The 15,252-nt window shown below is 42.4% G+C and overlaps 1 pseudogene; it reads right to left on the bottom strand.

Annotated features, from left to right (window-relative positions):
• Positions 1–10,596: 10,596 nt before the first annotated feature.
• LOC115964571 lies at positions 10,597–14,639 on the bottom strand (annotated as a pseudogene).
• Between the last annotated feature and the right edge of the window lie 613 nt (positions 14,640–15,252).

Below are 15,252 nucleotides of genomic sequence, written 5' to 3'. Positions count from 1 at the left end.
AACGTTGAAGTGTACATAGACGACATGGTGGTTAAAAGTAAGTTAGCCCCCAACCATATTGAAGATCTCGGCAACGTTTTTCAAATACTGAGAAAGTATAAACTACAGCTAAACGCAACCAAATGTTCATTTGGAGTGGGATCTGGAAAATTCTTGGGTTATATGGTGACTCACAGAGGCATTGAGGCAAACCCCGACCAAATAAGAGCCATCCATGGTTTGCAGCCTCCTCGGAACCCTAAAGAAGTCCAGAAGCTTACTGGTATGATTGCAGCTTTAAACCGTTTCATCTCGCGCTCAGCAGATAGATGTAGGCCATTTTTTCTCCTGTTACACAAGTGGAAAGGATTTGAGTGGAATGAGGAGTGCACTATGGCTTTCCAACAATTAAATGAGTACCTCACCCGACCACCAATTATGTCCAGTCCAAATGCCGACGAGGTTTTGTTTGCCTACATAGCAGTGGCCCAGCATGCAGTAAGCTTGGTGCTAATCCGAGAGGACAACGGCACACAACGACCATTCTATTATGTTAGCAAATCCCTGCAGGAGGCAGAAACCCGCTATCTACCCCTTGAAAAGGCTATTTTGGCCGTCGTGCAGGCAACGCGAAAGCTTCCCCACTACTTCCAAGCGCACACTGTGGTGGTGCTAACACAACTCCCCATAAAATCTGTCTTACGCAGCGCCGATTACACAAGCAGAATTGCAAACTGGGGAACGATTCTGGGCGCTTTCGATATTAAGTACATGCCTCGTACTGTTGTAAAGGGCCAGGTCCTTGCCGACCTAATAACCGAGTTTGCAGAGCCCACGCTAGAGGAACAAAACGTGGCGGGAACACTAGGGGCTGATGAGAAGATGATCAGCGCAGTCTCTCAGCATGAAAACACTTGGTGGAAAGCATACATTGATGGCGCGTCGAACCAAAGGGGCTCAGGATTGGGACTTGTCCTGGTCTCACCTAAAGGGATCACAATAGAGAAGTCATTGAGACTCGGTTTTACAACAACGAATAACGAAGCCGAATATGAGGCATTATTGGAGGGAATGGGTATGATTCGGAAAATGGGGGGGAAATCCGTAGACATGTTCTCGGATTGAAGACTTATTGTGGGGTAGGTAAATGGAGACATGGAGGCAAAGGACGAAAGAATGCAAGATTATCTAGTACGGGTTAAGCACCTGCAGGCCCATTTTCATCAATTCCGCTTGACGCACATACCTAGAAGCGGGAACACTCATGCCGATTCTCTCGCGACGTTGGCCACCTCCTCGGCCCAACCCCTACCTCGAGTCGTTCTGGTAGAAGAGGTCCTCCGTCCATCAACAGAAAAGGCCAATGGGATTGGAATACATAACATTAGGGCAGGACCGAGCTGGATGGACCCTATCGTTCTGTACTTAAAGCATGACACATTGCCAGACGATAAGGTTGAGGTTGGCAAAATCAGGAGAAAGGCTACTCGATTCTGGTTATCGGAGGACTCCAAGCTTTACAGACGCTCGTTTTCAGGGCCGTATTTGCTATGTGTGCACCCAGAGGCTGCAGAGCTCATCCTGGAGGAGTTACATGAAGGAATTTGCGGAAGTCACACGAGGGTTAGGTCTTTGTCCCACAGAGCCTTAACGCTGGGTTATTGGTGGCCGAGCATGCATAAGGAAGCCTTGGATTATGTGAAGAAGTGCGACCAATGCCAGAGATTCGCTCCGAGCATACACCAGCCTGGTGGAGAGCTAAACCCAATGTCCAGTCCCTAGCCATTTGCACAATGGGACCTAGATATACTTGGTCCATTCCCTAAGGCAACAGGGAATCGAAAATTTCTTCTCGTCGGCACCGACTACTTCACCAAATGCGTAGAGGCTAAGGCGCTGGCAAACATTAGGGACGTCGACGTCAAGAAGTTTCTCTAGAAGAACATAGTCACCAGGTTTGGCACCCCGCACACCCTGGTGTCGGACAACGGGCTCCAATTTGATAGCAAAGCCTTCAGAAGGTACTGTAGCGAGCTGGGAATTGTCAACCGGTATTCCACGCCAGCTTATCCCCAGAGTAATGGCCAAGCAGAAGCCGTCAACAAGACCATAATGAACGGACTGAAAAAGAGACTAGATGACGCAAAAGGAAGATGGGTAGAAGAGTTATCCCATGTCTTATGGACATACCGCACCACGCCTCGTAGGTCCACAGGGGAAACCCCTTTTTCAATGACCTATGGGGCCGAGGCTGTCATTCCACTGGAGGTGAACTTCCCAACCCAGAGGACCACCACCTTTTGTCCCGCTACCAATGACAAACTTCTAGAAAAGAGCTTGGACCTCATCGACGAAAGAAGGGAAGGCGCGATGGTCCACCTAGCTAACTATCAGCAGAAGCTCAAGCAAGGTTACGATGCCAAGGTGAAGTCCAGGCCATTGGCGCCTGGAGATCTAGTACTGAGGAAAGTCTTGGGCACTGCGAGGAACCCCGCATGGGGAAAGCTCGGACCAAACTGGGAGGGACCGTACTGTATCACTTCCGTAGCTGGCGTAGAAGCCTACTTTTTAGAAGACTTGGATGAATGTGTAGTTCCACGCCCTCGGAATGTAAACAACTTGAAAAGGTACTGTTATTAATGAAAGATGTAATCTTTGGTGCCGTATTGCTGTGTAGTTACTTGAACTAAGTGTTAAACAGAATCCAAGTCCTGCTTGGATCCTCGGACCACAGACTTGGGGGAAATTAACCACGAAGCAAATCCAACTAAGTGTTAAACAGAACCCAAGTCTTGCCTGGCTTCTCGGACCACAGACTTGAGGGAAATTAACCACGAAGCAAATCCAACTAAGTGTTAAACAGAACCCAAGTCTTGCCTGGCTCCTCGAACCACAGACTTTGGGGAAATTAACAATTAAGCTATTCTAGCCAAGTGTTAAACAAAACTCAAGTCCTGCCTGGCTCCTCGGACCACAGACTTGGAGGAAATTAACCACGAAGAAAATCCAACTAAGTGTTAAACAGAACCCAAGTCCTACCTGGCCCCTCGGACCACAGACTTGGAGGAAATTAACCACGAAGCAAATCCAACTAAGTGTTAAACAGAACCCAAGTCCTGCCTGGCTCCTCGGACCACAGACTTGGGGGAAATTAACCACGAAGCAAATCCAACTAAGTGTTAAACAGAACCTAAGTCCTGCCTGGCTCTTCGGACCACAAACTTGGGGGAAATTAACCACGAAGCAAATCCAACTAAGTGTTAAACAGAACCCAAGTCCTGCCTGACTCCTCGAACCACAGACTTGGGGGAAATTAACAATTAGGCTATTCTAGCCAAGTGTTAAACAGAACTCAAGTCCTGCCTGGCTCCTCGGACCACAGACTTGGAGGAAATTAACCACGAAGCAAATCCAACTAAGTGTTAAACAGAACCCAAGTCCTGCCTGGCCCCTCGGACCACAGACTTGGAGGAAATTAACCACGAAGCAAATCCAACTAAGTGTTAAATAGAACCCAAGTCCTGCCTGGCCCCTCGGACCACAGACTTGGGGGAAATTAACCACGAAGCAAATCCAACTAAGTGTTAGATAGAACCCAAGTCCTGCCTGGCTCCTCGGACCACAGACTTGGGGGAAATTAACCACGAAGCAAATCCAACTAAGTGTTAAACAGAACCCAAGTCCTGCCTGGCTCCTCGGACCACAGACTTGGGGGAAATTAACCACGAGGCAGTTCTCCGTAAGTGTTAAATAGGGCCCAAATCCTGTCTGGCTCTTCAGACCAGGGACTTGAAAAAATAAGGTTAGCAGCCGATGCGCCTAATTATTAACTATCGTTCTATTCACGTATTCATTCACTTACGCTCGGTTATCAACAGTTAGTGAAGAAATAGAGATCCATTCATGATATAAAAAAAAGGGGAAGGGAGGTAGACAATAATATTTGAAAGAAAATAACCTTTGTCATTAAAATCTAAAAGTAGTTCTGTTTACAAACACTGGCAGGGAAAAACAAAACAAAATACAAAAAATAAGACCAACAGATCTTACACCATTCTCCTAAGAGCCCTGAGCAGGAGTGGGCTGACCACCAGCTGCTTGGGTCCCCGGGGCAACCTCCTTGGCCTGTGCGACGATCTCGTTAATGGAAAGGCTGTCCTTAGGTGGCTTGTCCTGCGCGGCTTGCCCATCACCCCCAGCTTCGAGAATAAAGAAGTCTGTTGGAAGAGGCTCTTTGGAGACATTCTAGTCAGGAATTTCGCGTACATCCTCTGGGAAGAAGATGTTCTCAGCCTTCCTAAGATCAGAATCCGCTGGGACAGCTGCCCGATCCAGGGCTACACCCCAAGACGTGGTGATGTACTCCTTGCAGACAATGGCTACCTCCTCGGCCAGCCTAGCCTCAGTTTCATGAACTCCACGCTCATAGGAGGCTGCCATAGCCTTCTCAGCAGCTTCCCTGGCCAAGCGGGCCTCCTCCTTAGTCCTTGCAAGCTCAGCCTTGAGCGTGGAGACTGCCTGCTGCTCCGTCGTAAGTTTCTCCTCAGACTGGCGGAGCATTATACGCAGTTCATCAGCTTGTTTTTCGGCATTCTTAAGGCCGGCTTCCGCGCTCGCATGAGCCTTCTTCACTTCCTTTATTTCTTTATCCTAACGCTCAAAATCCTGTTTGAGATCACCAGCAGCCTTCTCGGCGGCATAGCGGGACTGAGCCTCCCTATGCAAGTCCTCGCGAGCCTTCTTGGCCCATTCCTCCGCAACAAAAATCTGTTAAGTAACTTGCGCTCGGAAGTAAATAAAAACCCTATTAAAACATGACGATAATAGGGTGCGCAATATAGGGACGAGATAGAAGATTCCACTTACCATGGCCATGTCCCTCTTCAAGGACATGAAAAGTTCCGGCTGAAGAGTCTTTCTGAGCCCCTCCATATCACGAGGCAAGAGAAGAGGTTGCTGCAGGGCCTCGACCAAGTATGATGCCTACTCTCGTTGGGATTCCCATAGGGTCGCATCCCAAGGGATCGGGGCGCCATCCAATTCGATCCGAGGCAACCACGTTCGTTGTTCCCTACGAGTGGCTGCCTCGTCTCGGGTATCAGTGGACCTAGTCCTCTTATCTCGGGGCTCTTTCGTTTCCTTACCCTTCTTCTAAGGCCTGGCCTTCTCACGGCCAATCTCTCCCTCCTCCGTTTCTTCTACCTGCCTTTTTCGCCTTAAGTTAGGCGTAGGCTGCAGCGCCGCATTCGACGAGGAGGGAGGGAGAGGAGGAGCGGGAGCCTTATTGGCAGCTTGTTCCTTCGAGACATCCTTAGAGGACTGCCCCTTGCTCCTGTTGGATAGAAGGCCCCAGAGGCCTGTCCTCGGCTTCAAGTCCATTCCTTCTTCTTCAATTTCTTCGCTGGTGTCAACTTGTGCGATGACTAGACCAGTATCAGGAGCCGCTGAAACACGGTCTAGATCGGCATCGGAGTCCAAGAGTTCTACTATCCTGGCCGACACCTCTCCTTCCTCGGGAAAATGGAACTGGTCTATTTGTTCTTCCAAGGATGAATGCGAAGAACCAGCCTCCTCTTCCGGGATAACCACTGGGAGAAAGGCACGTTGGGGAGGCAGCTGAATAGGGGGTAAGTCTGTTGAAGCAAGGAACCCCGGTATGGATACGTCAATACGTGCCAATCTTGGACTTCCAGCCCTTATAGCTTGGTCGGGATCCACCAAGGATCGAGTGAGAGGAACGTAGTCCAAAATCAAAGGAGCCAACCGTAGTTGTCCGTCCTCGCTCACGAAAATCTCAGATCTCAGGAGGAAATTTAGAGCTGGGATGTTGACCAAACTCAGCCGAGGGGATGTTCGTTCTTTATCTGCAAAGGCCGTTAAAGGGTTTGTGTTAGTCCGAGGAGGCATGCAACTAAACCAACAAGTTTAAAAAGGAAAAGAAAGTAAGAAAGAAAAAAAAGGTGGAGAGCTCGAAACTAAGGTCCTCCCCACGGAATCTAATTCTATGGCACCCCACCTGGCTCTCCTACCCTAGTTGGACAGTGAAGGCTGTCATGCCATGGTCCGGAGATGATCAGATGGTCGTCCTTCAAGCCTTTGCTGGACTTGGAAAGACAGGATATCAACCTCACTTCGTCAGTCCTGGACTTTAGGTAATATGAGTCGCCGAGCTTATGGCATTCATAAAGATGAACCACGTCGTGCCATGAAAGGCCGAGGTTCATCTGGTCGTTTAAGGCGTCGGCGCACCCCAGGATCCGGAACAGGTTTGCGGTGCACTGGTGTGGGGCCAACCTATGACCACGTAGGTAGTCCCTAGTTATTCTCCCCATTGGAATTGCGACTTCCCCCGTTCTTCTCTTGAACAAAATCTCCTCCTGGTGGCAATACTCTGAACCTACCTCCGGTGGAATACGATACTTCGCCCTGAAGCCCGCCATACCGGCCGGAGAGTTTACCATTTTTTCAAGCCTACCCATCCCCTCTAATCCTAGACAACGTGAAGGCAGTTTGTCTAATGAAGAGTAACGAAGAAGAAGCGTGCACTTACGGGTAAGAAGCTCGACGGAATCTTCAAGAGAACGGCGGCGAAGGTAAGAACGCGCTGAAGGAGAAGGCTCTAAGGTGCTCTGAATGATGGAGTGTTCGTCAAAAAGCGAGGAAAGAACGCCTTCAAAAACCTTATATACTCGGAGGGAGTTGGACAGACACACTCCCGCCTAGAGCAAATGAAATGTTGTCCACCGTTGATCCGGTCTCCAAACGTTAGATTGAAAGAACGTAAAACTCCAAAAGCTGCAGTTACTTCCCCCAGGGTCAATAAATGCCTGCAGCATTAATGAGGCACGTAAGGGCACGCCTCCGCACGTGCAAAGCAGGGATCCCCAGCGAACTATCCAATGGGTATCAAAATCCCGCCTTTCCTCCTCGGATCAAGAAGAAAGAGTCGGAATTTTGAGGGGCTATTGTGGGGGTAAAGTTCATCAGTCAAACAGTGGGCCTTGGCACCCATGCGGGGCCCAACCATAACAGGAAGTGAGGACAGGGCCAGAGGACTTCCAGCCCAACCCTGTTGGGCCGGGCCGGGCCTGTTTAAGAGGCGTCCAAGGAGGAATGTCTCCTCGGACGCATCAAAAGGGAGTCCAACACACACCCTTCACGTAGTGGAAAATCGTCCTAAGTCGAAGAAAAATGCTGAACGCACAGGGGGGCAACCACAACTGCCGCATTAAATGCAAGGAAGTTACTTTTCCAGCCGCATTAATGTGGAGAGGACAGGAGAACAGTATTATCTTGGCCAGTGCAACTCACAGAAAAGGAGGATGATGTCCTATGAGACAGACACTCAAGTAGAGGCCCGGGTGATCAACAAGTGGAGGGCCATTATCATTCGAGGAATGCTGTATAAGAGAAGAAAACCCCCATGACCAGGGGATCGGAAGCGAGAGAGCAAAAAGTAAGGAAAAGAGAGAGAAAAGGAGAGAAGTTCTGTAAGAAAAGCCTCAGTCGTTGTTCCATGAACCGTTATCCCAGGAGGTTTAATAAAACGTTCCCACGTTTAAATGGTTGCATGGCTTACTAACAATTATGTGCACTCTGTCTTGACCTAGTTCTTCGACCCACCCTCTACAAATTCATTGTTGAGGATCTTTTGGGTCAGAATCTCCTGCTCACTGGGCCTGGGCCCCAAAATTCGCCCCTACATATATATATATATATCTATATTAGTATTATATTACGTGCCTTGTGGCTAAGGAATCTTTTCTTTTTCCCCTTGGTCCAATGATGTTGACCCCTTTCCCAAATTTACTTTCTTTCAGAAGTTAGATCTTGAACTTTCCCATTCTAAACATATAAATTCAGAATCCATAAATGAGTAAAATAGACCAAACAAGGGTGTTGTTTTCTAGTGCCTTATGCTAGTTTCTTAACATCATTTTAGTGTTTACATAACAACATTTAAATCATTTTCAATGAGTTGTTTTGGCTATTTTAATTTCGATTTGGAAAATGCTAAAGTCACAAACTATTTTACAAATTTATGATGTGATGAATGGTTATTGATAAGTAAAAAATTATATTACTAGTAAGTCTTGATGAGAATCAATAACAATTTACTATATCAATAATTTGTAAAACATTTATAAAATAGTTTGTATCTATAGCATTAATCAATAGATTTTTGTTAACATTGACATTCTAATTCTACCCAGTTTTAGTACGATTCTTGATGATAATAACAAGTTATGAAAAAAAAAAAAGCTACGAAAATATTTATGTCCTTATTTTAGTATTTGTTTGAGAACACTTCATTTAACTGAAAATGAAAATTTATTATTGAAAGTATTGTAAATAAAGTTAAAAGGACAAAATTTAGGTACAATACATTAAGTGCAGTTCTTTAAGTTCATCTCTTAAGATTCTATCATGTGGATACTTAACTAAAAAATAAAGTTTCATCACATGAGAAAAAATCTACATGGTAGAATCTTAAAAGAGGAACCTAAGGAACAATACCTAAGTACTATACGTCTGTACCTAAGTCTTCCCAAGTTAAACGGTAACTGAAATAGTATAGTGCGGCAGTAAATAATACAAAAAGTGCAATGAGACTTATAAATAATAGCAAAAAAAAACTGATTTTTTAAGCAATCTCAAATGCACACGCAAGGAGTTTTAAGGGTTAAATTAAAATTTGCTGAATTGCATGTTACCGTATAAGTCTATAAGACTATAACTTATCAAAAAAAAAAAAAAAAAGTCTATAAGACTATAAGTACGGGCTTATTCACCAGGTCAAGTTTAATTAGTAATTAATTATGATATTCTCACTAGGCCAATAAATCTTTTTTATTTTTTCTTTAATCTTCTCGTAAGAAACAAGTGTGAGTTCCTTTATAAAAAAATGATTTGGAGACCCTGTTGAACACAATTGTTTTATGGCTTCTAGTTCAAATTGTTTTTCATAGATTTGTTCAAATTGTTTAGTATTGGCATGTGGTGCTATGAGTTTGAGTATGTGGTAATAATAATATTAACCCTCAGACATGAGAAAAAAAAGGGTAAGCTGACTTCGGATCCAAGTTATATTGTTTATAATTAATCCCTCTTTCATTAATAGTAATTAATATTATTAGCGTAAAACCTAATTAATTATAGGACAGATGGCTAATTTGAAAAATTAGGTACTAGTAACCACATGGGTATGTCACGTGAAATTAAAAAAGAGAGCTAAGCCAACCAGTCCTAGCCCAGCTCATTAGTTCCTGATAGAGTTTCTATTCAACATTTCAGATGAAGTGTGTGTTTAGCAAAAATTAAAAAGTCAACTTATTTTACTATTTAACTTATTTTTTCTACTATTTATGGGCTCCACTACACTTTTTGATACTATTCATGGGTCCCCTTATACTTTTTCAACTAACTTTTACCTTTATTTATAATACTTTCAGTTTCAGCAAAAAGTTTTCAGTTTCAGCAAAATAAGCAGATCTTAAACAGACTTGAGATTGAGTCCAACTCTCAGTTATCTCAGTGTATCTTATAGCATAGGGTTAATGTAAAATTGTAATTGATTTTATATTAAACATTATATCAATACCACACCATATCAGAATTTTTTAATTTTCAACTCCAACAATGTTTGTGATTTTAATTTAGACAACAGTTATCTCATTCTCACTGATTCTTAGGCCCGCCTACAGGTTGGACCAAGGTATGTTGAAGCTTAGAAAAAAAAAGCACAAAATTGAAAGCCCATTGGGTTAAACTGATAATTTGCACACTTGTTCAATGAAAGCCTTATGTGTTGTGTGCTATTCTATTGCTTGTGGCAGTTTAGAGTAATTGTTGCACTTAGCAAAAAGTTTAAGACAACGATTGGGGCTCTTGAGACGAAAGCAAAAGCTTTTGAAGCCCGCTTTCAATTCGCTAAAGATATGAGTATTCATGATTTTATTATTGAAGGTGACTCTCTCATTATCTCCAAGGCCTTAAGTGATCCAATTATTTATGGGATATTGTCCTCTGCATGATTTTAGTAGAGTTCATTTTTTTCATGTAAGTAGACAAGACAATCATTTTGCTCATTGGTTAGCTAATTATGCTTAAGGCATTATTGATTTTTCTGTTAGGATTGAAGAGAATCATTATTTTTTTTAAGAACAAACTCTTCACCATAATGTAACCATCACTTTTCATTCTGAATAAAGTTTGAGCTATTTCCAAAAAAAAAAAAAAAAAAAAATCTCTTTGAGCGTGTTAACAATAGCATAGTCTTTTTTTTTCCTTATTATATTTGTAATTAGAAGAAATGCGGCTTTAAAAAAATGATGGTAAGTTGGCAATGAAACTAAATTTGACATTTTAACATAAAACAAATATATCCTTATTAAAGAAAGAAAAAAAAAAAAGGCAGATAAATCCTTATTATCAAGAAGTTAAATGTAAACTCACAAATGTTATAGTCAAACAACAAAGAATACTTAAGAGAAGTACAAATTGGGTAACAAAATCCAACAAGCCAGATCTAGTACATAGGTAAGGACCACATAAATGTGTAACTATAATTTATACTACATAAGAAGCATAACTAATTTAAGAAGTGGCACCTGAGACTCAAAATGAAGAATATAAGGTGTTTGCAACATCAATGACAAAGCGATATTTAGTGTCACCCTTGGCAAGCCTTTCCATGGCAGTGTTCATATAATTCATAGGAATAACTTCAATATCTACTATAATATTGTGCTTTGCTGCAAAATCAACCATCTCCTGAGTCTCTTTCATTCCCCTTGTAGTACTACCACCAATAAGCTTCCTTCCTGTTTAACCATGTACAATTAGAAAAACAAGGAACCACTATAACTCGGAAAAAAAAATGATCATCTTCATTTGAAATAGACCCTTACCCATCATTAAAGGAATATATGGTATTTCAGGAGCCTCCGTTGAAGCACCAACTGCAATCAATTTTCCATTGGTCTTCAACAAATTAATCAATGGAAGTAGAGTGTAAGGGCCTGAAACTATGTTGATGATTCCGTCCATTGTGCCCATGGCAACCTAAAAAAAAAGATATAGGGTCGAATCTCGCTTACACAAAAAAGAAATTCATAGTATCTTGATTTTCTAATAAAGTGAAATTATCTCATATTTATATCAAAATAAAATGAAAATTTGAACACCACATTTATACAATTGCAATTGGTCCAATCATTATGGTCCAAAAATGCGTTACGCTATCTCATGTTTCTGATTCATGAAATGAGCCTCTCATAACAAGTGGATCTCATACACTTATGGGGCTTACATATTGCAAGAGAGCCTGATGCAGTTATCTGAAGAAGTTGATAATCATTCCAAAAACACAAAGTGAAATACAACCATGCCCTATGCTTTGCTTGAAGTTCATTTTTTTGATGTGTGTTGTATGCTGATTTGGATATCAATAGCATATCTTTGAGTGAGATATCTTGTATTAGTTCAAAATAAGAGAAATTAGCTCTTAGTTACCTACAATTGCTCTTGGTCATGACTAACCAAAAATGAATCCACCCCAAGCCGTTCCACTGCTTCATTTTTCTTGCTTGGAGAGGTGCTTATTACTGTGACCTTCATTCCTAGAGCTTTGGCAAACTTCACAGCCACACGACCCAATCCACCAAGCCCAACCACACCCAAATGTTGACGAGGCTTACAGAGTCCATAGTACATCATGGGACTATACACAGTAATCCCAGCACACAAAAGTGGAGCAGCACCATGTAAAGGCAAACTATTTGGAATTAACACTGCAAAATGCTCATCTATGACTATGTTTTCAGAATATCCACCGAAGGTTTTTAAGATCCAAATAATTTCGGGGCAATAAACTTCCAAGTCCTGTTTGCAGTTTTCACATGAGCCAGATGAGCCCACCATATTGCCCACTCCAGCTTTATCTCCAATTTTGAATTTTGTAACATTATGCCCAACCTTTGTCACCTCACCCACAATCTCGTGCCTATAAAAAATGAAAAAAAAACAAAAACATTTGGGTGAGGAAAATTTTATCGAGTTGGTATGAACTATGAATCTTTGCAATCATTAATTTAATCGACTGGCCTATTACTATCTTGGTGGTTTGGTCTCTATGGTAGGATTACTTAGCTTTTTTATTTTTTTTAATTACATGACCCGTAAAGTAATTAAATTCAAACCAATTTCTTACTTATTGAAATATTCTCCAAACACAGTCTATATTTCTTGTTGCTTAACTATCTAATAAGTCATTTAGTCCAAGTTCCAAATCTTATAATTAAATGCAATTTCTTACAAATTGTAGTCATAAAAATTTTGAACTTTTGAGTATTACTTTTAGGGCATACTTGAGAGTTGAAACAAGAATCTATAACCCCTTTTTTGAATCCTTCTTATTTTTACTTCGTATTTATCAGAAAGGGAATTATAAGTGTAAGCGACTAAATTTCTAGCTTGAAATAAATCAAACAAGTAAAATAGTTTCACAAATGCGAATTTGTATTGATGATTGTGTGGTACAATTCTCTGTGATTACAAAAGAGTTATCCTCTGATTCGATCTCCTTAAAAGATTTGTTGATTGGATTTGTGGTAATGTGGTTTTGACTTGAACACAAAATATCCTTCAATTTGGTTGAGGGATGGATCGAAGACTACTAAAACGGAATTACAATGAATCTCTGGCTGTGAGCTTGTTTAGAAATTCTTTGTTCTTCGCGTTCTTCGTGTTCTTCGTGCGTTCTTCGTCTTTGAAGGTTTGTGGTGGAAGTTCTTCGGAGCTTTAGAGGCTTGAATCCGTTGAGCTTCAATGATTTGTGAGTTGTTGATGTTTTCGGACACTTTTGGCTTGATTCCCGTGAACTTTAGGATCTAGGCAGATGATCTGGATGATTCTGCTTCGAATGTTCTTCGATTTTGGGGTTGAAGTTCTTGAAGTTCTTGAAGGCTTTGAGGCTTGATCTTCGCAGAGTTTTTTCACTTCTGAATTCTGGCCCCCCTAAATGTCTCAGGAAGGCTTCTATTTATAGGAGTTTTGGGGTGGGTGAGCGACATGTGGCGGAGCTTGATTGGTGACACATGTCACAGCTTGATTGGTCCACTTAAGTCATCGCTTACACGTGCGAGGTTTTCTCTAGTCATCGCTTACACGTGCGAGGCTGCTTGAGTCATCGCTAACACGTGCGAGGCTGCTTGAGTCATCGCTTACACGCGCGAGGCTGCTTGAGTCATCGCTTACACGTGCGAGGCTGCTTGAGTCATCGCTTACACGTGCGCTGATGCGTGATTGGCTCTTGCATGACACTTGGTAAATTTCTGTTGGCTTCTGAATAGTGATAGCAAAACCTAGCAGCAATACATGGTATTCTGTAATTGGCTGTATTTTGTGGACTTGGTAATGTGACGTGTCAGCTTGTGATAGGTCGGGAATTTTCCCTCTCTACAAATGCCCCCTCGAGACTCGTTCACACACACGGTCTTGGAGTGTGGTGTGGGAATGAGTTTCGAAAAAATGGATTTTTGGTACTTGACTCTTTAAGTGAAGTAGTTGAAGGTAGTGGAGCTGTTGAAGGTGGTGGAGCTGTTGAAGGTGGTGGAGCTTTCAGAATGATGAGATTAAGTTGAAGTACTTTCAAAAGAGTATTTTGGATCGTTGGCGGCGATCACAAGATGTTGAAGATGGGGAAGATGAGAGAATGGTGGCTGGATACAGCATGCAGGGTCATAGAGCTAGCCTCGTGTTCTTAAGAACTTCTGGAGAAGTTATTTCGGAAGATCACGAAGAAGACGGAGATGAAGCAAAGCAAATGGGCCAAGCATACACCACCATGGTGCTGGCCCTGTATGCTGGGACCCTTCTGGTGTAGATGTTTATGGGAAGTACAACTTTGGATATGTGACTGACTGCATGCTGAATGAGATCCGACGGCAAGTTATTGAATGTGCCTGTGTAATGGGACTATGCCGACGGACGTTATGTTGAAGTAATTTCAGAAGAGTACCTTCTGAAATTCTTCAAGCTGATTTTAAGTTGGAGTAATTTCAGAAAATGAGTTTTGAGGTACCAGCAACGATGACCTTTGGGTTCCATAGTAGTGGGGACATGGAACAAGGCTTTGGTGACCATTCACCGACACCAAAGGCTGAATTCTGATGAGCTAGCGCCTTGGAAGTTGTTTTAAGTGTTGATGGAAAACAATTTGTAGGATACCCCAACACTTTTTTACCATCTTCACCTACTGCCACTTGTTGGAAAAGCACAGAAAAATGAAAGATGGAGCTAACTTGTGATTCTGGTCTTAGAAACCAGCCAAGTTGCTGTTTGTTCCGAACCACTGCTTCTGCTGGAAGACCAAGCAATTGGAAAGAGACTACAGGAGCCCTGAGGTTAGGAACAGGTGTGTCCGCTGGACTTGGATTTCCTGGCCAACCAAATCCACGGAAGCATGGGAGGCCGATACAGACCTTGTTACGAGTAATTTTATGGACAAAGGTGGTCGTTAAGTGGAGAAACAAAGTTTGTTTGGATCTCAAAACTGTAATGATGTTGTAAATAGGGTTTCGACCGAACCATGGGAGGGTTGATCTCAAACCGATCATGAAGCAAAATCGGTTGCTAGGTGTTGAGAATGATGAGGTCATAGTGAGAAATGGTTGTGAAAAGGAGGATTTGAAAGTCGGAAAGAGGCAAATCTTCATTTCATGATTCAGTATTTTTTTTTTTTGATGAATTTTTGCTGAACCCGGCCCTCCTATTTATAGTAGAGAGATGAAGAATGGTAGGTAGGTAGTTGAGAATGGTAGTTGAGAATTTTTGGTGAGAATGGTAGGTGGGAACGGTAGGTGGGAATGGTAGGTGGAAATGGTTAGGCACCGAACGGGAATAACAGATTGAACTAATGCCCTAGTGTAATTTTAAGACGCACTTGTGAGAGTTCATTTGTACTTTGAAGGGCAAGCCTTGATGGAATCTGGAGAATAACCCTGCGGGGATCCCAATTAAATAGATGAATCTCAAATTTTGTTCTTGAGGACCTAAGTTTTGAACACTTGAAATTGAGTCATTTTTTGCAATTTTCAAGTCTCCAATGACGGAACGGACTCCAAAATCGGAATGTACTCGAAAAATTGAGCAAGATAGGTCCATCTCAAAAATTTTGACATTTGGTCAACATTTGCACAAAAGTCAACTTTTTTGGAAATTGGATGTTCGCACAATTTCTGAGCTTTGAATGAAGAAAAGGGTCCCAAAATC

The sequence above is a fragment of the Quercus lobata genome, chromosome 10 (genome assembly GCF_001633185.2).
Source record: "Quercus lobata isolate SW786 chromosome 10, ValleyOak3.0 Primary Assembly, whole genome shotgun sequence".
Classification (NCBI taxonomy): domain Eukaryota; kingdom Viridiplantae; phylum Streptophyta; class Magnoliopsida; order Fagales; family Fagaceae; genus Quercus; species Quercus lobata.
The sequence above is the reverse complement of the archived record's forward strand: the minus strand, read 5'-3'. Positions and strand labels throughout refer to the sequence as shown.